This window comes from Gorilla gorilla, chromosome 2, assembly GCF_029281585.2.
Source record: "Gorilla gorilla gorilla isolate KB3781 chromosome 2, NHGRI_mGorGor1-v2.1_pri, whole genome shotgun sequence".
Classification (NCBI taxonomy): Eukaryota; Metazoa; Chordata; class Mammalia; order Primates; family Hominidae; genus Gorilla; species Gorilla gorilla.
Window position 1 is genome coordinate 20516433 of NC_086017.1, and position 21689 is coordinate 20538121.

Consider the following 21689-nt stretch of genomic DNA (forward strand, 5'->3'; position numbering starts at 1 on the left):
AAGATTTATCATCGTTAGAGCATCTGGGGCAATGGGACCTAAGCTCTGAAAGCAATTTCTAAAAAGAAGCATCCAATATGTCCGGATCAAGGTCCAGCTCTTAGGAGCAGGTTTGTAGCAAATGATGACCATGGCAATGGCCGCAAAGGGGTCACACTAGCAACAAAGTCTAATGAAGTCTATGGCAACAAGTTCCAAGGGTGATCTTTGCCAATTGGATGGCTATTTCACTCGGGACAATGACAAAATCAAGACAGTGCTTAAGTCTCTGCTGTCGTTAAGTTCATTATGGAAGATAGTTGGTCAGGATGGAGGTTCAGGTCAGAGGGGACAGGGACAAACTAAGCCTGGGAGAAGATGAACGTTCACAGTTTTGAGGGAATTTAGCAAAAGCCAAACTGAGATCACTCAAGACCAGGTGATGGTAGACAGACTCTCTAAATCCAGGCCACCCATGATGTTCTCCTTCTCTGAGGTTCTTCTCAGAGAACGTTTCCTCATCTGTAAAATGGGTGTGCTAAGTCCCCACTGTTTAATCCCTGGGGTTGCTGTGAGGATCAAATGAGGCACTCTGTAAACGGCAAAGGCCTGAGGCTTGTTTTCCAGCAAAAGCAGGTATCTAACGGCAGGAATAAAATTGTATTCTGAAGTCAAGCCAATAAGTGTGCTCGCTGGGACCAGACAGGTCCTGAAGAGGTACAGAACAAAACAGATCATCTTCAAGAAGGCAGCTGAGCAAGCAGCGTGAAGCTGTGGGTTTTGTGGAAATGACTCTTGGAAGGCAAGTACTGCTGGGTGTTCCGGGGGGACTCCAGCTGAGGTGTCTCCAGTTCACTGTGAGATTACCAGACCTTGGCTAAAGGTCTCCTCACTTGCCTGAGAGAGAGAGAGAGAGAGAGAGAGAGAGTGTATGTGTGTGTGTGTGTGTGTGCACGTATACCCCTGTGCAGGACCACACACTGCTGGGCAGAGAAGAAGAGGGGGCTTCTATCCAGCCCACTGTCCACTGGCCAAGCAATGTGCCATGTGGCTGCTTCCACCCAGAGGGGGCTGCCTTTTCCTAATGTGCCCCAAAGCACCCTATGGTCTAGTGGTGGGCATGTGTGCACATGCAGGAACACACGTGATCCCATACATGTGTGACAGCAGGGACTTATGCCTGAACTGTTATGATGGACACATCTTTGACAACCAGAATTCTAGTTCCATTCCTCACTGATTTCTTCTTTAAGCCCTATATGAGAAGGCTTCCCATTTCTAAAACTAAATATCTTTTTACGTGACATCTGTGACCACCTTCAATCAAATGAATCCATTTGCAGCAGGGGTGACTGTTTTAATGTGTCTCTCATTCTCCTCTTGGGGCTAAGCTGCAAAATGCTTATTCCAGCTCGTCTTTCTTCCTGGTTCCCTGTCTTTCTTTCCTCGTTTCTTGATTCCCACTGGCCTAATGCCTTGTAGTTGCCCTCATCTGAAGCATATAGGGTGGAAACTTTAATTTCTCCAAACACAGACAGGTCAATGCCTCTCTGATAAAAGACAGCCTGGGTCACACTGTTCCCCACAGAAAAGCACCAAGAGATCACTCAAACTCTAGACAGTTTCCTCAAACTGATGTTAGTCTTGTGGAGGACAGAGATTATGTCTTGGGACACCCATGAGTATCTCTGACAAGTGTCTCAATAGAATAGTATCACGTCTGTTTTTAAAAGCACGCAATTGGCTGGGCGTGGTGGCTCACACCTGTAATCCCAGCACTTTGGGAGGCCGAGGCGGGCGGATTGCAAGGTCAGGAGATCGAGACCATCCTGGCTAACATGGTGAAACCCCATCTCTACTAAAAATACAAAAAATTAGCCATGCGTGGTGGCGGGTGCCTGTAGTCCCAGCTACTCGGGAGGCTGAGGCAGGAGTAATGGCATGAACCCAGGAGGCAGAGCTTGCAGTGAGCCAAGATCATGCCACTGCACTCCAGCCTAGGCAACAGTGTGAGACTCTATCTCAAAAAAAAAAAAAAAAAAGCACGCAATCATTCAGCACTTTTTGTGTTCCAGGCACTGTGCTAGGTGCTTGTTGCCTTCCCACTAAATCCTCAGAATCACCCTATTTCACGGATGAGTAAATTGAGAACACTTTCTCACCAGTAAGCCCTATACCTTTTAAGAAATAAAACCAAGAGCAAATGAAGTGAGCCTTGATTCCTGAAAGCCACTAAGCCACTAGTTCTGAATCACTGGGGTGGGAGTGGCATGTAGTACAGATGCCACCTAATATGTCCATTTTACAAATGAAGAGACTGAAGCCCAAAGAGGAGTCTGGGATATTAGAGAGGCACAGTTGAGGGGCTAGAGCCCTGCCTTCTGAAAGCCCAAAGGCTACTGAGAATACACAGCTGCAGCTGATAGGGACCATGATATGGGTCACGCAAGGCCCAAATAAGCAGTACAGAAAAGTTGCAACTACATGGAAGGCCTTGTAATACCCATACACCTTAGGGATTAAAGAGCAGGAGCTTGGGGATCACTTCTGCCTTTTACTTGCTGCCTTGGGTAGCCACTTAACCCTTCTGCACCCCAGTTTCCTTATACTTAAAATGGGAACAACACAAGTACCTTTCCCCAAAGTGTTGCTGTGAGGATTAAGCAACATAATCCTCATAAAATGCTCAGTACAGTGCCTGGTGCAGACGGAGTGCCCAGGCATTGTTAACTTATATTATCTTGGTGGGCTAAGGAATGTTTTTGATGCTTGATTTTCAAAATGAATCAAATGTAAGCTGCCTTTCCAGTAGTATTTCAGGTCAATATAGTTTTCTTCGGTTTAGAATCTTCTGGGAACAACTTTGGAGAAAGCTCGCTCTAAGCAGACTTTCAAATTTTAGTGGGAAAACAAAGAATTAGGTGATTTAAAGATGGAAGTAAAAAGAGCCATTGGACCCAGACGAGGTGGCTCATGCCTGTAATCCCAGCACTTTGAGAGGCTGAGAAGGGCCAATCATTTGAGGGCAGGAGTTCAGGACCAGCCTGGCCAAGATGGTGAAACCCCATCTCTCCTAAAAATACAAAAATTAGCCAGGTGTAGTGGTGCACACTTGTAATCCCAGCTACTTGGGAGGCTGAGGCCTGAGAATTGCTTGAACCTGGGAAGTGGAGGTTGCAGTGAGCTGAGATCATGCCACCGCACTCCAGCCTGGGTGACAGAGACTCTGACTCAAAAAAATAACAGTAAAAAAGAACCATTGGGCCGCAAGACATCTGCCAGTTACTAGCTGGGTGACCTTAGAAATAATAATAATAACAGCCAAAGCCAATATTTCTTGAAAATTCCTATGTGACAAGCACTGGTTTTGATATTATATATATAAAATACACACATTATCTTTATTCATATTACATATTCATTAAATTCTCACCATGACCCCTATGAGGAAGTTATTAGATGTTTCCATTTTCCAGGTGAGAAAACCGAAGTTTATCACTTTCCTGCCTCTAGCCTCAGTTTCTCCAATTGTGAGAGAGGCCAGTCCACACCTGTCTGCCTCATGGGGTTCCTAAGAATGCCCAGAAGACAAAACATACAAGGTTTGCGTTTGCTCCTCAAATGCAAAGACCCAGAAAACCACCAAGTTTGGCTGCTGTTCTCCACCGAGCTCCAGCCTGGCAGAGGGCCCCAGTGGTGGGTCAGAAGGGCACATCGATTTCAAGGGGAGACACTGGCCCCTAAGGAGCTTGTCATCAACTGCACATTGACTCTCCAGAGTGAAGACCTAGAATGGGGGCTTGTCTTACTTCATTCAACACGTTTCTTTGGGGCTTTTGCCTCTAATTCCTGCTGTTCAAGATCAGCAGGGAAACCAGTTACTCAAAAATTAGTCCAATTCCATTTTAGTTATAGATTTGTCCCTGTTGGCTTGTGCCAAATGACCCAGGTCCCCCAAGAAAGCCACTGGAGAAAGAAAATTTGCTCTCAGACAGGGACAACGTTAAGGTGAGCAGCCCTCCACAGTGGTGTGATGTCTCCTGCGCCAGGCCTCCTATGGCCAGCAGATGCAGCCAAACCAGCAAAGTCTTTTACAAAACCCTCAAAGTGCTGACTCACCAAAATGCAAGCCATTAACTACCCCTGGACACTGGACCAGTGAGATGGAATTCCTCGCTTGACTGAGGATGGAAATGCAGTGAAGACATCTTCGGATGCAGCCCACAAAAGTATTAGGGTGGCCTTCAGTTGAAAAAGGCAAAGTGAAGCAATCACCAGGCTCTTTCCCTCCATGGTGCAGATGTGGAAACCACCTGGCCGATGTCCACCCTGTCATTACCTGGTGTGGGGGTGGGGAGGAGGGCAGGTCCATGACTAGTAGAGATCCTCTTTGGATTGCACGTGAGGGTTTGACCAACACAAAGGATATCAGATTTGAAGAGCCAAAGCTGTAGGCCCACGTGTTAGCACCATTCAGCTAATGGGGACACCTGAGCCTTCCCGTGATCTAGATAAGGAGCAAATCCTTGCGTTACCTGGTGCAGATCTCCATATATTCTATGAGCTCTACCACCGTTAGCCATTCTGAGCCTCTTTTAGAGTAGCCTGGAGCTTGTGGGTGGCGGGGCACATGAGGGTTTTGGTAGGAGTCAGAACCAGGTATGAAGCTTGCCTTTGCTGCTCTGGGGAAGTGCCTCTCCACACCTTAGTTTTCTCAACTGTGTGACGGGAAAGGTATCTATTTCACAGAATTGGCAGTAAAATTAAATAAAATAACGCCTCCTGTCCAAACAGAATAATTCAGTGTTTCCCAGACTTAAGGATGTCTCAGGCCAGTAAAATTAACACAAAACAAAGAAAACATGAACTAAGTCAATCTAGCATTGCCAGATACCAACATTAAAAAAAATAAGACCTCCTTGGTCATCAACATTATAGAAGAAAGGCCATTTTAACACTGAAAGAGTAGAAAGGCCACAACCTCAGGATAAAAGGGCCTCCTTTCTCTTAGCTTTCTAGAAAGCTCTCACCATCCTCCTCATCCTGCTGAGGACGGGGAACCCTGTCATGGACCAGCATTGCCCTGGCCTCGCTTGGTTGCCGGGAAACCACTCAGATGCTGTACTCCAGCACGTGGAGGGAGGCTGATGGATGTGAGTCTCCGGCCTGGTTTATCACACTCTGACGTGCAATCCAAGCATTGCTGCGCGCCCTCCACCCCGAGGTGGGCTTGGGTAGGCAGGTCCACAAAGTAGGTCCTCAGTGAGGGTGGTGTGAACAGAGGAATGGGGAACACCCAAAAGGGAGCAGTGGGCAGCCACAGAAGCTCTACAGAGGGTCCAGAACCAAAGGGAGGGTGCCAGTGCCTGCCAATCCACTGCCAGTCCACCGCTTATCCCTGTCCCCCACATGCAGAGGATTCTGTCCTCCAACTGCAGAGCAGACACAAAGGCTCTGGGGGCAGTCAAACAGCAACAACAATGTTCATGTCAAAAGCATACAATTCTTTGTTTTGAAAGGGCAAAGCAGAAAGCCACAGCTACAGCTTTGTTCTCCGTCCAGGCTTGACACACGGGGGGACAAACTGCTGATTCTCGAAGGAGGCCCCTTTAAAATCAGTAAGAGACATGACATCCAATAATCCACTGCGCGGGCAGCCATTGCTGCAGAACGGCACCCCGTTATCCTCCTAACAGCCGGCACCTCCTGAGCATTTGCACATGCCGGCATAGACAGAGCAATCAGATAGAGATAGAGAGATGGATAGAGAGATAACATATAGAAAAAAACAGAATATCTATATCTATATCTATCTATATATCTCTATCTATCTATCTATCTATCTATCTATCTATCTATCTATCTATCTATATCTCCCTCACCCCTTAACAAAAGTTACTATTCTCTCCATTTTACAGATGAGGAAACTGAGGTTTCTAAAGGTTGCCACCTTACTCAAGCTCTTAAGCTACTTTAAACTTTCCTTTTGATGATTAAACGGCATGAGGCAGATGCATAACACTTTTCTCAGAACCACCCCCAGAGACAGAAGAGTGGCTGAGCCGTGCAGGGTTTGTCCAAGTGCACCAGGGCTGTGTGGAGAAGAAAAGAAGGGCAGCAAAATCAGATCCTAGAGGAAAATCATTCACTTATTGACAGGCAATGTCAATTGCCCTGGTTATGAATTATATGAATTATATGAATTCTCACCTGGTTATGAACTATAAGAGGCCCACACCCATTTTAAGAAAGCCTTAGAATCAAATTCTTCCAACTCAAATCCATAACCACCTATTAAGTAAACACTTTATTCGTCGATGAATCTCAAATGCCTAAGACAGTGCCTGGCACATAGTAGGTGCTGAACAAGTATTTGCTGTTTCTTTATTGAATTGCTTATCTGTGTGGAAGGCACTTTCCGAAAGCCTACTCAGGGTGTCCAGTTCTTTCTAACCAGATGCTTTCTATCAAATATGAATCTTTCTTTTAAAACAGGAATGGAAACAGCACAAGCCTTGCAGGGAAATTCTGACCTGGCCACTTGCAGGCTGTGTGACTTCTAGAAGGTTCCTTAGTTTCTTGGAGCCTCAGGGGTCTTGTCTGCAATATGGGGATAGGAATAACTCTACATCTCTTGTTCATACAGTGGCAATCATAAAATAACCATACAATGGATCATACCATGAAGAAAGGTATTCTGTGCCATGAGTACCATGAGGTGGGTCCCCAGGGCCACCACTTTAAGCCTCTTCCCTCTCTGGTTTCCAGGCCCCACATACCTCAGTAGTTATGGGAGGACCAAGACTAGTTGTCCCTTCTGTCCTGGAGGGGCCTGAGGTCCTGGGCTGTTCCAGCTGTGGTTCTTTGGACTGAGCATCCAGACAGCTCCTCTGTGGGGCCCTAGGGCTTCACTCAGCAGTCTGCTCCACCACCAGCCAGCTCACCTTCACCTCTTCTGTTTCTCCACGTCAGCTCCCCGACTCTGGGCCTGACAAAGCCAGAAACCAGGAGGAGAACTGCTCTGGCTTATCCATGGAAACAAACTGCTGCTTTTCAGAGACAAGACATCACCCAAACACAGGTCTATTTCCACAACACTTGAGGCCAGTGCTGAATGCCAACTCCAGAGGGCACCATGGGTTCTCCAGGGTTTCTACATGCCTGCACTTAGGAGGTGCTCAGGGAAAAGTAGATGATCCATGAACACCATATTTCCATAGTTGCAAAAAGGGGTGATGGTTTCCTTTATGTCTAAGAAGTCTCATATCCAAGGAATGACAGGTGCTAGGAGCTTTCCCACATATCTTGCTTCATCTTCCAATACTGCGATGGTCTGATCCCCACTTTACAACTGAGAAAACTAAAGCCCAGAGAGACCTAGTTATAGTTAGAAAGTAAGTCAGAATTTGAACTCATGAGATTCCAACTTTATTTTACTGGGTTTGAGAAAGTTTTTATGAATTATATTAAATCGGAGAGAGAGAGAATTGATTTTCAAAGTAGCTCTATTTTTTATTAGTTCAAAATCTGCATATTTTCATAAGACATACAAGCCTGGAGGTGGCAAGCAAACAAAATCCAAGCCAATGTGATTTCGATTTCTGTTGAAAGGGCAGACAGAGTTAACACATAGATGCAGGCATTAGGATCTGCTTTGGCAAAGTGAGCCTAAAATAGCTGCTGTCCTATTCCCTGCCTCTCCCCCCAACCGTCATTCATTAATTTCTGCTTTGTGGGCGCCGAGGCTTGCCGGCTGCAGACAAGTCATCTGGCCTCGCAGACTTTTTCTGCAGCAGGGTAATAAATGTTCACAGGGACCCGACAGGAGATGGATGAGGGGACACATCGAGGTCACAATCACAGTAGCTACTGGATGCGCACGTTCTGGGGGGATCCCTGGGTCTGAAATGATTCTCTTGGTGACCTCAAGAGCATCTTCATGTTTCATCATCTTTGCTGGCACTTGAAAGGATGGTTTATCATCCTCTGATGGGAACAGTGAGGAGTGGCAGCACCTTGTGGGTTATGAACCTCCAGGATGCGGGTTCCCAGGCTCCCCAGGGCAACACTGGGTAGACCTTATGCCTGCTTCCCTGTCCTCCCAACTAGCCTGCAAGTTTATGAGGACAGCATTGGGCCTGGTTCACAGCGATATGCCCAGGAGCAGTCACTGACCCCAGGACATGTGGTGGGGGACAGAATGAGCCAGGAGCAGAGGAAAATGGGAGCCCACACCTGCCAGACACTGTGCACTCACTGGGGGATTCCTATGTGGGTGGGTGGGTGGGTGACTGGGCCTTACTCACTGGCAGCCCTGGATCCTGCAACATGCTCTTCTGCTTCCAGTCACTTGTCATTGTGTGCCTACAAACTTACATCAGGGGCTGGGGCCTGGGGGCAGATAGAAGATGTATGAATGTCCACTTTCTTCCAGACAGGATTGATAGGCACATTAAATGAGATAATGCAGGAAGGCCTGCCTGACACACTGTATCGCAAAACACAAAAGTGTGAAGTCATTCCACAACCAACAACCTGTGGACCTAAGGCTTGACAGTCACACTTTTTGGGGGCTGGGGAAATATGTTTCTGATGACACAGTTGAAAGAAACGGTATCTGGTATTTTTAAAGTCATGGATATTCAATGCACATTTCATAACTCTCATAGTGGAGAATCCAATATGCCATGGCTAAGGGCCTCCTGCTTCCATTGGCCAACCTGTGAAATGGGTACAATCTACTCTTTTCCCTAGCAGATATGTGAGTGCCTCCTATGTGACAGGCCTGCTCTGGTGTGGGAGCACTGCAAGGAACAAAAAAGACAAAACCCCCTGCCCTCACAGGCTTCCATTCCAGTTAGGTGGACAGGATTAACTGCCAGTAAAGTACACAGCAAAGCTTGATGCTTCCTTCATTTGACTGTGGCTCCTTTGCTATTTTTAAAACAAATGGTGTAGCAAACGTCTGATTCTGCTTCTTGCTGTTTCTTTGCGGTGATATGTTCCAGAGATAGAACCATTCTAGCAATAGAGATATGAGCCTACTTCATTTCTTTTTTCTGTTACGTGGAATCAGCTCCCTCTTGTGGGGCAATCACTAGAATGCAAACTCCACGAGGACAGGAACTTGGTCTATTTTGGTTATGGTTATATCCCCAGAGCCTGGCACACTGCCTGGCACATAGTAGGAAGCCAATAGATGATTATTAGGTGAACAAATACATCTAGGTCGTTCCGATGCCTTGATATCAAATGATGTTCAGTGATCATCTCTGCATAAGCCTCTCTGGGCGTGGGACCATGTCTCTGTTGCAGGCACCATGCAGTGGGCTTACCAGGCCAGAGCACCTGTGTCTTTATCTATAACAACTTTTTATTTGGAAGTAAAGGTTCACAGGAAGTTGCAAGGAAATGTACAGGGAAGACACAAGCACTCCTTCCCCCAGCCTCCCCCGAAGTTAACTTTTGCATAAATAAAGTATAATACCAAAACCAAGAAATGGGCATTGTTACAGTCCACAGAGCTTCTTCAGATTTCACTATACAGGCACCCATCTTTGTATGTGTCTGTGTGTGTGCACAAGTGCATATGTAGCTCTATGCAATTTTATCACATTACCTTTGCATAACCACCACCACTATCAAGGTACTCAACTGGACCATCACCATAAGTCTCCCTCGTACTACCCCTTTACAGCCGAATGGCTCTCTCCCCCATCCCTAACCTTTGACAACCAGCAGACTGTTCTCATCTCAGTAATTAGGTCATTTCACTAATGTTACATAAATGACATCATGCAGTATGTAACCTTTTAGGACTGGCATTTTGCACTCCTCGAGGTTCATTCAGGTTGTTGTGTGTATCAATAGTTTGTTCCTTCTTATTGCTGAGTACTGTTCCATGGGGTGGATGGACCACAGCTGTTTAACACATGAATGTATTTTTAATTCAAGTAGGTGCTGCTGAATTGCCCTCAATGGGTGTGGCATGGAAACTCTGACCAGCAGAGTATATGGCACCTATTTCCTCTCCATTCTCACCAATACTTGATAGCATCACAGTTTTCAATTTCTGTCAGTCTGATGAGTGAAAATTGATCACTCATTGTTTGGGGATATACATTTCACTGATTCTACCAATAAAACACTTCTGGAAAACTCTTTGCACATTAAGGGGATCTTGGGCATTACAAAGACTTAAGTAGGGATGTCTGCCTGCCCCCTTCCCCCCTCCCTCTCTGCTGACAGCCCTAGAGGTCAATGCTGATTTTGGCAGCTGTGCAAACTGAAGGTCTCTATGGCCCTAATTAATGGCTGGCCTGTATCCAAGCCATTTCCAGTGTGATGTTGTGGCTCCTTGTGATTAAAAGGGGAAGTCTATCTCCCCACTCTTTGAATTTTGGGTGACCCTGTGACTTGCTTTGGCCAACAGTGTCACTAGAAGTGACACTGCTGTATGAGTCCGTTTTCATGCTGCCGATAAACATATACCCAAGACTGGGCAATTTACTGAAGAAAGTGGTTTAATGGACTTACAGTTCCACGTGGCTGGGGAAGCCTCACAATCATGGTGGAAAGCAAGGGGGAGTAAGCCACATCTTACATGGATGGTAGCAGGCAAAGGAGGGAGAGAGGAGAGAGGAGAGAGGAGAGAGAGAGAGAGAGAGAGGGAGAGGGAGAGGGAGAGGGAGAGAGAGAGGGAGAGAGGGAGAGAGGGAGAGAGAGAGAGAGAGAGAGAGAGAGAGAGAGAGAGAGAGGGAGAGAGAAAGCCAGCTTGTGCAGCGGAATTCCTCTTTTTAAAACCATCAGATCTTGTGAGACTTATTCACTATCACGAGAACAGCATATGAAAGACCTGCTCCCATGATTCAATTACCTCCCACCGGGTCCCTCTCACAACACATGGGAATTCAAAATGAGATTTGGTTGGGGACACAGCCAAACCGTATCAACTGCGAATTCTGAGCCTAGGTCTCAAGAGTCCTTGCATGCTGCTTGCTCTCTCTCTCTCATAACCCTACCACTGTCACGTGAACAAACACAGGCTAGTGCAGACACTACATGGAGTAAAGGAGAGTTGTCACAACTGAGGTCATCCCAGACCAGCCTAGAGCCAGCCAAGCCCTAACCAAGTGAGAGAGCCCACCAGGATCCACAGAGCTACCTACCTGACCTACAGCAGACTACAGACAAGTGAGAGAACCAGCCAGGACCAGAAGCATCATTTAGCTGACCTGTAGATTTTTCAGCAACAAGACATGCTTACTATTTTAAGATGCTGACTCTGTAGCAGTTTGTCACATAGCAATTGCTAATAGTGATACAGCAGTGCAGGAGGCAATCTTCGGCTAGACAAAGCTCCCTGAACATGGTGACATCCCCACAAGACAGATCTGAAAAAGTCTCTGGCAAAGTCAGTCTCAGATGTCTTGGTTGCAACATACAAAAGTCCCACATAAGTTCCCCACCTCAATCCCCAGCCCCCAGCCACCCACTCTGAGTAAGGAACTTGAACAACTTCTGTCAAAGATAGTTCTCGTGTTAACATAACAGTGGGTGAGAAACCCAAAGTGGTGAAACTGCCTCCTCCCCAGCCTCACCCTATGAAACACGGTGTTTGCAGATAAAAATACTCTTTCCCCTCCTCTCCAACATGGAAACTGTCCAGGGTCAGCCTCCCACACACTTCCACTCAATTTCTGACTCTGGTTATAAAACCTTGTGCCCAAAAATAGATTCCAAGGGGATTTCATAGACATGTTCTCCGGCATAATTGCAGTGCTCCTGCAAACTTTGGGGAAATTCAATTTCAGTCTTTGAACACACAGTCTTCAAAGCCCTGCCTCCCAGGTATTAAACATCAGGATGATCTGCGATTGATTCCTCTCTCTCTCTCTCTCTCTGGTTCTCCCACAGCGAGGGCAGGTGTCAGATGCAGATGTTCTCCATGCTCTTCTGCCTCCTTTGGTTTCAGCCTTTCCTCTCCGTGCCCACCTCCAAATGGCCTGGCGCGGGGTTTCCGCAGCTGCCTGGACTTGCTGACTCTGTAGCCTCCTCTGGCTCCTGGTTGCTCTTCCTTCCATCCCCTGCCCTGCCTTCCCTCTGCTTCACAGCAAGAAAGGCAGCCCTGACACCCCCTCACTCAGTTCTGATCCCTTTAGTCATTGCAGCTCCCCCTTTCCACCTCACACAAGGGCAGAGTTTGGGCAAGAGAGAATGCTAGAAACCAACCATCCCAATCCCTTTACTTTTTAGGTGAAGAATGGAAAGCCAGACTGGCAGGAAAGCCAATGAAGTCAAGGTGAAATGTGGAGGTCGTAACCAAGATAGAATGGAAGCCCAGGGTCCCTGCACCAAGGAGTCGCCATTAGGTCTGGTTACTTACCAAGTTCCAAACCAATAACAACACTATTGATAGTAAGAATAGCTCCATTATTAAATTTTTATGATATGCTTGGTACTGGAAACATTGAACAATTATCATCATTTTACAGATGGAAAATTGAGGTACAGGGAAGGGAGTGTTTTCCCTAAGGTCACATAGCTGTTCACTGGCAGGGCAGCGATTTGAAGTCAGATTTGATGCCAAAGACCATGGCTCCTCAAGCCCACCCTGAATCCTATTACAAACACCTCTCCCATTGTGCTTTTTCTCCTCTGCATTTTCACCGCACCAAGCCTCTCCTAGGCCTTCTTGTCAGTTTCCAGGCTTCCCTTTCAGTCACTCCACCACCTGCTGGTCTCAAGTGGGCCCTGAATAGTCATCACAGCCCCTTTGCAGAAGGGAGCCAGCTTTTCAGAACAGATCTGTGCTGTAAGTCAGATCCTATGATCTCCTGGCTGTGTGACTTTGGGCAAGCAACCTCACCCTCTGAGCCTCAGCATCTATAAAATGGGGATAGAAGGATCTACTCCATAGAGACACAGGAAAGATGAGATAAAATAAGTATAAGGACAATACCCAACATACAGTAGGCCCTCCAGAAAGAGTCCCCTTTAGGCTCTATTGCACTCTCCTCCACTGTTTGAGGACAGAGATGTTTTTCTCCACGACATACCTCTGCCCATCTCTGGGGCCTCTTCCTATGGATGTATTCCCTGCTCCTCACCCCATGGCACATACAGTCTGCCTTAGAGGCCAGGCCTCAAGTCCAAATTTTTCTTAGGTTCTAGCATTTTCTCCACAACTAAATTGCAACATCTTTGAGGACAAAGCCATTCCTATGCTCTCTGAAGTACCTAAACCATCCCCTCAAATTGACAGGCGTGCAGCAAATCCTAAATCTCAGGGTTTGATGGAGAAACATCTACTGATTTCACTCACTCATTCGTTCATTCATTCAGCCAATACTTTTCTCAATACCTACCATGTGCCTTGCCCTGTGCTAGCCTTCAAGGGACTTGGGAAGGAATAAGTCTCAATCCTTGTTCTCACATAGCTCCCTGCCTAGATGGGAGGCAGGAGAGTCAGCGTACAATTGGGGCAGATGGTAGGGGCTGCTCCCCAGTGGACACTTCCTCCTACTTCCTGGCTGGCAGAGCCCTGACTGTGTCAGTTTCTGCCTGTGCTCTCAACTGACTCAGAGATAAGTCCTGGTCCATTTAATCCCTGCTGGGCTCATTCCTCGGCCATGATTGGTTTAGGCATGGCCACGTGACCCAGTTCCAGCCAATGAGACACAAGAGGAGGTTGGTGGGGATGTCTGGAAAAGAATTCCTCCCTGATAAAAGAAACACAGAGATACCTCCTGCGTTTTGTCCCTGGTGTGCTGTGAGATATTCAGGGGATGCTCTGGACAGAGACAATGCCTTCTGGTTGACGATGGCAGAAAGACAGAAGGACCATGGGTTTTGATGGCATGGATGAGCCACTGGGCTAACCAACTCCAGAGCTAATCCACCTTTGATTATGTGAGGTAAGAACATTATGTGAGTTTAATTATGTTTAAGTCAGCTGAGTCAGGAAATCCAATTCACTGAAGTCAAAAGCAGGCTCCCTGGCTCAACAGTTAGTACACAATTGTTAACACTCTGACAATGACCTGCAGAACATCCCTCCTGGACCCTGACCAGCTCTGCCTTGCTTTGGGTGGCGGGGATAGGGAGTCTGAGGAACAGTTTCACAAAAAAAGTCTCATGTGACCAGTCATCCTTTGCAAGGGTGAGCAGGAGCTGGCTTCCCACAAGATGGCATCTGCAAAGACTGGAGGCACGAGCCAGCCTGGGGAATGTGCAAAGGATAGGTTTGGAGTTGTGAAGGAGCCCACATACTATAATTGAGGACAACGGCTCCTTTTGCCACATCCTCTCCAGGCCTCGCTTTGCTCCTCTGTAAAATGGGGATGGAGACATTCCTTCCAGGGTGGTGGTGAGGCTCCAAAGGGACTGTGCACATAGAAGCACTTGTAATTGCCTGACTCTACATAAATCATAACTGTCATCCACTCTTACCCTTCGCCTGTGGGATGGTCTTGTAAAGCCCTACGGGCCTTGAAAACCAGCTCCTATTTCCTCCTCCCTCCCTTCTACTTCCTATATCCTGGTTCCCTCCAGCCTTCCAGCCCAGCCACAATCACCTATTCATCTTTCTTCTGTCAGACCCTTTGCAAGCTGCCCCTAAGCCAGGAAGGATTTTTTTACCTGATCATATCATAGCTCTCTTCTCTTCTTTCATCCTAAACAGTTCTCTTTGATTCAGTGACTCCACTTCTAGGAATTCATCCTCAGAAGATGCCTGGACATGTGCCCAGGGGTCCACATACAAGAATGTTCATCACAGTGTTGTCTATAATAGCAAAATTCTGGACACAACATAGGTGCCCATGAGAAGGGAATATGTTAAATAAATCATGGCAAAGCCACTTATAAAATATAAGGTAGAAGTATATTTATTGATATTTAAGATGACCATTATTACTGAGTGAAAGAAAGGGATAGAAAAACAGAATATCTATTTATCTATCAATCATAGAGAAATGTCTGGAAGGACATTTGACAAAATATTAATGGAGATTAGCTTTGTTTTGTGGTGTCTAATTAGAGTTTTACTTTCTTCTTTGTATTTTTCAATACCCCTTGAATTTTCTATAATCATTATGTAACATCTCTATAATTGGGGGATGTGATAGTTTAAGTGTGTTCCCCAAAGTTCATGCATTGGAAACTTAATCCCCAATGCAACAGTGTTGAAAGGTGGGGCCTTTAAGAGGTGATTAGATCATGGGGCCTCTGACCTCATGAATGAATTAATGTTTTTATCTCCAGAGTGGGTTCGTTATGGTGACATTGGGTTTGTTTTAAAAGTGAGTTCAGCCCCCTTTTGCTGTCCTTCACGCTTGCCTTTCCACCTTCCACCATGGGATGATGCAGTAAATAGACCCTTGAAAGATGCCAGTGCCATGCTTTTGGACTTCTCAGTCTCCAGAACTGTGAACGCATACATTTCTCTTCTTTATAAATTACCCGGTTTCAAGTGGTCTCTTACAATAGCACAAAAAGACTAAGACAATGTGAAAAAAGCTACTTTTATTTTGAAAAGAGAAAAAATACATATAGAGTTCCAGCTAAAATCAACCTACTTTGGGCAATCTTCCTGAAAGTCATGTGAGACAGGATTGGAGAGTGTGCTATACTTCTGATGACCTGGATCCCCCTCCATGACACCCACCTCTGCTTGGAAACTTTCTAGTGTGGTGAGCTCATTCCTGTGCCAGACCAAGCTCTATTGGTAACAAACTCGTTCACATTGCACAGGAATCTCACTCTCTGTCCTAAGTGTTCTGCCTTCTGTGCCTCACAGAAAAAGCCCAATGCTCCCCTCTCCCCCACACGCTTGTCTCCACCCAAGCCACTCAACAAATAACACGATTTCCTGCGATATGTCCCATTCTAGGCAGAGCATGAGTAAAGGCCTGGAGATGTGCAAACAAGTGTCCCATTTCAAAGATGTTGTGGACTTGTCAGGCACAGCATGGAGAGATGAGGACAGGGTGAAACTGGAGAAGTCAACAAATGCCACGCACACTAGGGAGACTAGCCATTACCTTGCAGAGCCATGTCTCTCCCCCATTTTGTGTTCGTAATACCTCAAACACTAACATTTTTGGCATCATTCTTGAAGGAATGACAAGACTCAAAAATATCTCCAAACAAGTTGTGATTATTTCAGTCCATGCCCTACTGGCATCTGTTAGAATGGACTGAGTTATGCTCAGTAACAAACATGACCAGTGTGCCATAGCTTAAAACAAAGGCTTACTTCTCACTGATGCTACATGTCCATCATGGGTTGACTGTGAGCTCTGCCCTGTGTCATTCTCACTCAGAGAACCAGATTGAGGGAGGTTCCATCTCCATGCTGCCTTGATTGCCAAGAGAAGAAATGGGGAAAAGTAGCAAACAGCATGGTGGTTATTAAAGCTTCCATCCAGAAATGACACATGTCACTTTTCAAAGCTCATTGGCCAAAGTAAGGCATGCGGCTATTACTAATGTCAAAAGAGGTAAACCAATTCAATTTATCATGTGGCTAGAGAGTAAGGAACTGGAGATATTTCTATAGCACGAATGACTAACCAAACCAAATTAGCACACTAAAAAGAAGAGAGAGAAGAGGAAGAGGGGGAGGAGGAAGAGGACAAGAAAGGCACTGATTTGCTGAGAGAGTAGAACTTTCCTGGCCTCATGCTCTTATCTACTCCTGATGGCAACGTTGGAGAAATTCCATTCAATGTGGCATCTATCTCTATACCAGTCTCGTATACGAAGCCTCTTATATCCCACCTATATGCTGCACCCTCCTTATACCCTCACCCTTCATGGCTCACCCAGTTCTATATTATGACTGCTAGATGTTCACTTCAACAGTTCATTTCTCCAAATAGCGCCAAAAGCAGATTTTTCAAGTTAATCACGAGTTGACAGCCTACCATGAGTTTCTGAGAAACACTGAACAGCAATCACTTAGGCAAGGTAGCCTTATCCTAGAGAGTTGTTTTCATTGTGGTTGTACCCATCGTTGTTGTTGAGGAGTGACAGTTTGTATTTCATAAGAAATGCATTCATCCAATGTACATTTATTAACCACCTACTATGTGCCCAGGTCTGAGGATGCAATTTTTTTTTTTTTTTAAAGAAAAGACCCATCATTTCTTTTGTTTGCAACTTAGGTTTGCTTCCTATTTCTCGGGTTGCAGAGCCCTCTGGAAGCCTGAGGGAAACTATGCAGCCCCTCTCCTTATGCCCCTGCGAAACGCCCAGCCTTACAGACTGTTATGTATGATGGAAGAAAGGTGGTCACAGGTTTTAGCACAAACATCTCCAGTCCTCCATCACTCTTCACACACATCTACTATGTGCCTACGTCTGAGGATACAAATTTTTTTTTTGAAAAAGAAAAGAGCCAGTCAGTCTCACCTTCTGAGAAACATAGTGACAACTGGACAACAGATACTGAGGCCCAGTTTTACTTTTTTGGGTACTCCTTGTTCTTCTCACAACCTCCCCCTTATCAGGGCCTAATATTTCACTGTTTTCCAATCTCCCAACCTCATGAAGCCAGGAAGTAGCTGATAGCAACATCTTCATACCAGTGGGCTTCCAGCTACCCAGAGTGGCTACCACAGCAGTGAGACCGGCTTGGAACTGAAAACCCAAGGAATGGATTTGAGATCTGGCTTCATTAATGAGTAGCCACCTTGTGGGGGAAAGGAAGTGGTATTTAGCCACATCACAGGCTTGCTGTGAGGATTAGAAGGTAAAAATTATATGTGAAAAGTGCTCTGTAAATTACAAGGTGATCACGATAGTAACACTAATAGCTGACATCCAGAAAGTGCTTACCGCGTGTGCCAGGCACTATTCTGAGACTTTGACTTTCCTTAGTCCTTGTCATTCTCCCAAAAGTACTCATGAGGCAGGCACTCTTAGGATCGCTTTTATAGATGAGGAAACTGAGACAGAGCTGAAGCCACTTACCCAAGATCACAGCAACACAATTAGAAAGCACTGACTCATTCCCAGGCAGAATGGTATAGAGAGGATGGAGCATCGCACAGGTGCAGCTCATTGCTGATGTTTGTTTTTGCACACGGACACACTAAACGGACCTGTTCGGCCTTTCCAGGTTCATCTGCTTGCACGGTCATTCACTTGGGCTCTGCCCAGCACAAGCTTTGGTCATTTTCCTAAGTCCCACTTTTTATTTTTAAATAAGGAACCGGGTCATTACATCTCCCCAGAATCATGCCTAGATGTTTTGTTACAATGTCACAGTATTTATAGCACCTGAGCTGCTGCTGGAAAAAACAGGGAGGCATTTTCTGTCCCTGTCATATTCATTCTCCTAAGACCAATGGATATTCCCTTTACTCTGTAATGAGATTAGCGGAGGCTTGTCCATTCCCCCACTCCCATCATTCCTTTTCTCTGTAATTTAGGTCTGCTTCCTATTTCTCGGGTCACAGAGCCCTCTGGAAGCCTGATGGAAGCTATGCAGCCCCTCTCCTTATGGCCCTGTGAAATGCCCAGCCTTACAGACGGTTATATATGAGGGAAGAAAGGCGGTCACAGGCTTTAGCACGAACATCCCCAGTCCTCCGTCATTCTTCAAAGGTCTCTCCCCTGGAGACAATCCTCAGTGGCTCACTCCAGCCTTTGCCCGCCCCTTTCCTGGCTCCACCCTCAGGAGGCGGGGCGTCTTCTCTTATTGGTCAACTTGGGAAGAGGGATGGGCTACGATCAGCGTCTCTGCCCTTTCTCCTCCTGGGAGGGAGTCCTGCGCGCAGAAAGCTTGTCCTGGCTGTGCCCTCTGTACCCGAGTGAAGCCTACCTGGGCAGGACCTCCACATGGTCTTCCTTCTAGGGAATCAGTTAGTAGGCCCCCATTTGACCCTCACCCTCACATGAAGCCAGGACCTCCAACTTTGCTTCTATTCTATTAGGGAGAAAATTTATATTCGGCTTCTCTACCTGCCACTCATTTGTTCCTCAAATTGTTGGAGGAGTGTGGAGGAGAGATGCTATTTATGGGGCCCACTCCCACACCATCCCAACATCTGCCATTTCCTAGAACTCCGGATCAGCACACACCACCTTTCAGCCCGCACAGCCATTTTACTTGAGTGATTCTGGCTGGGCAGTTTATGGAAATCTCTTCGAGTCTCAGTTTCCTCATCTGTCAAATGGGGATTGTAATAACCATGTTTTCTAGCTTCTGCATTTGATGCTTCGACATCTGGGGTCTTGCTAACCCTGGAGAGGCTGTCCCTCCCAGAGAGAGCCAATTACTTGACATAGTGAAGGACTGGCCCATGAGGGCCCCTTTCATAAATGCTCAGCCCATCTTCCCAACCGCTTCCTTTATGGATCCCCTGCCCACTGGGCCACACTGCCCTGCCCTAATCACCCGGGGGCAGGTACCATACTACTAGGAACAGCCACTGTGTCCCAGAGCCTGCTGAAACTATTCAAAGTAGTCAACCCCGAGCCTGCTTACCCTGCCTCACCCATCCCTCCCTGTGGAGGCCACAGTAAAGGCTCTTACCCCATCTTCCCCTCACTCCCTCTGCCTCCTGACTGACCCTAGGGCTTCCCCATGTGGCCCTGCGTGGCATAGCATGTCCTCGCCTCTTAGGAATCTCAAGTAAAATTCTTTTTAGAGGCCATCATTTCCTGAGTGGTTGGCCTCGCCATAACTGAATAATAATAAAACCTATATTTTAAAATGATGATAATATCACCTACGTCTTAGGACTGCCATGAAAATAGATACACATGGAAAAGCATCTCACACAGCAAGTGGCATATGGCAGGGGCTTAAAACCATGCTAGTTTCTCTTCTCTCTGCCCTATCCATAGCTCTTCTCTTCTTTCTACCTTTTTCTTCACCCACCTCTTCCCTGCTGTCTCCTTCCAAGTATCAGCTACCTAATTTGTGGGACCCAGTACAAAATAAAAACGTGTAGCCTCCTGTTCAAAAACTGCTAAGAATTGCAATACGGTGACTGCAGAGCATTAAATCCAGCAGGAAGCCCTTCTTAGCACAGGCCACACATCCACAAAGCCAGCCCTGCTCCCTCCTCCTTCCCATCCAATTCTCTTCTGCTTCCCAAATATTTCTAGCCTGATTTTTCAATCCCAAGGCCCCAGTAGTTAGCTCCCTTTTTTGGGTTCAGTTAGCAGATTCTAATTTTTAGATACCATAAAGCTTCAATAATTCCACTTAATTGGAGAGGGTGGAAAGGAGGCCAGTTTGAATTAATGAAAAGTCTGAGAAATAAGACATTACTAAAGAAATGCAGTTTTATTACTCTGCAACAGATTTATATGACAACAGGGGAGATACAAAGAAGAGGGAAGGGAGGAGGAAGTTAGAGTTTCTTGTATGCAATTTAACACAAAGAAAAGATTTAATTTATAATAAGCATATTCTCTTATTTGCAAATTATGCTACTAAAAATCCTCTCCCTTAAGTAGGTTAATATTTCTCTTGCTGGCAATCAGTTTGCTTAGTGAAACTGTTCTGCTGTTACAAATGCTAGCAAAATTCTTCTGCAGTGATTCCATATAACAAAATGATTTCCATGACCTTTCAGGCAGTCCATAGTATGGACTGGGTTATAGCAAATTCTTGTCAAGAGAAATCCTGCACAACAAATTCTCTCTTTGCTGTCTACCTACAGAACAGTCAAATCTTCCGAACATCCTTCTAAAATTCAGAACTTACCATGTCCCATAGCACCAGGCTTAGACTTAATCTCTGCTGACTCCTGCTGTTTCAGACCTAACTCTCGTCCTGTTGCCATTGGATCTGGACCTATTGTGGGGGTGGTATTCCTAAATAGATCGTATACCCCTACACCTCCAAGCCCTAGCAACCTGGGCCTGTAATGTCCTCCCCACAGTCTGTCAAAGTCATAACTCATGTTTCAAGGTCCAGGTTACAGGTTTCCTGCTCCAGAAAGCTGCCTCTGATTTTTCCAGGCAGACTCTGTCTGCTCCCACTGCACATCTATTACATCGTTTGTGCTACTGCCTACAAGTCCTCTTGGAGACAGTGCAAGCACTTGGACTCTGGGTCTCACCCATTTCTAGGGAAGCATGGTAGCCCAGCAGGTCAGTAGCAGAGGTGGTCCCAGCTCTACTACTAACCAGCTGCATGTAGATGGTAACACCGGCTTCATAGCATTGTGAGGATTAAATCAGATGAAACCCCAAAAGCGCTTCGTACACAGCCTGGCAAAAAATAATTGCTCAAAAAATATTAACCTTTCTCCCCAGACACTGGTATATAAACTCCACAAGGTTGCAGAGTGGCCCTGCAGCCCAGTGTGGTTGGACCTTCCTGGTTTATGCTCTGTGGTCCTGGTATTTTTATTAATCGTGCCCTCTCTCACTCTCAAGGTATCTCAGTTTGGATGACAAACTATATAGCCAGCCTACATAGCTGGGACCAGGTCTGTTTTATTTAGTAATATGCCTCTGGCACATCAAACAGTGCTGAGCACATATTAGGTTCTTAATACAAATTTATCAAATGAACAAATGAGTGTGTCTCTGAGAGTGCTTAGTAAGTGCTTGCACCTGGTAGGAGCTTGATTTCCGCTAGCTGTGGTTGATCTCTCTGTATTTCTAAGTGCCTCCTGACTCACAGAAGGCAAGAATCAAGGCTTAGGGAGTGAGTGAGTGAGTGAATGAATGAATGAATGAAT

At 46.1% G+C, this 21689-nt stretch overlaps 1 protein-coding gene across 10 annotated transcripts in view; it reads right to left on the reverse strand.

Annotated features, from left to right (window-relative positions):
• The window catches only part of ATP2B2 (ATPase plasma membrane Ca2+ transporting 2), a 385217-nt gene that overhangs the window by 361627 nt on the left and 1901 nt on the right, over positions 1–21689 (reverse strand). The window contains exon 1 of one of the 10 annotated variants that reach the window (XM_055383608.2): positions 6759–6781. The exons of the other annotated variants lie outside the window; for them this stretch is intronic. The gene's annotated coding sequence lies outside the window, so the exon portion shown is untranslated. Of the gene's footprint in view, positions 1–6758; positions 6782–21689 lie in introns of those variants that run through there. 10 annotated transcript variants of the gene reach the window in all.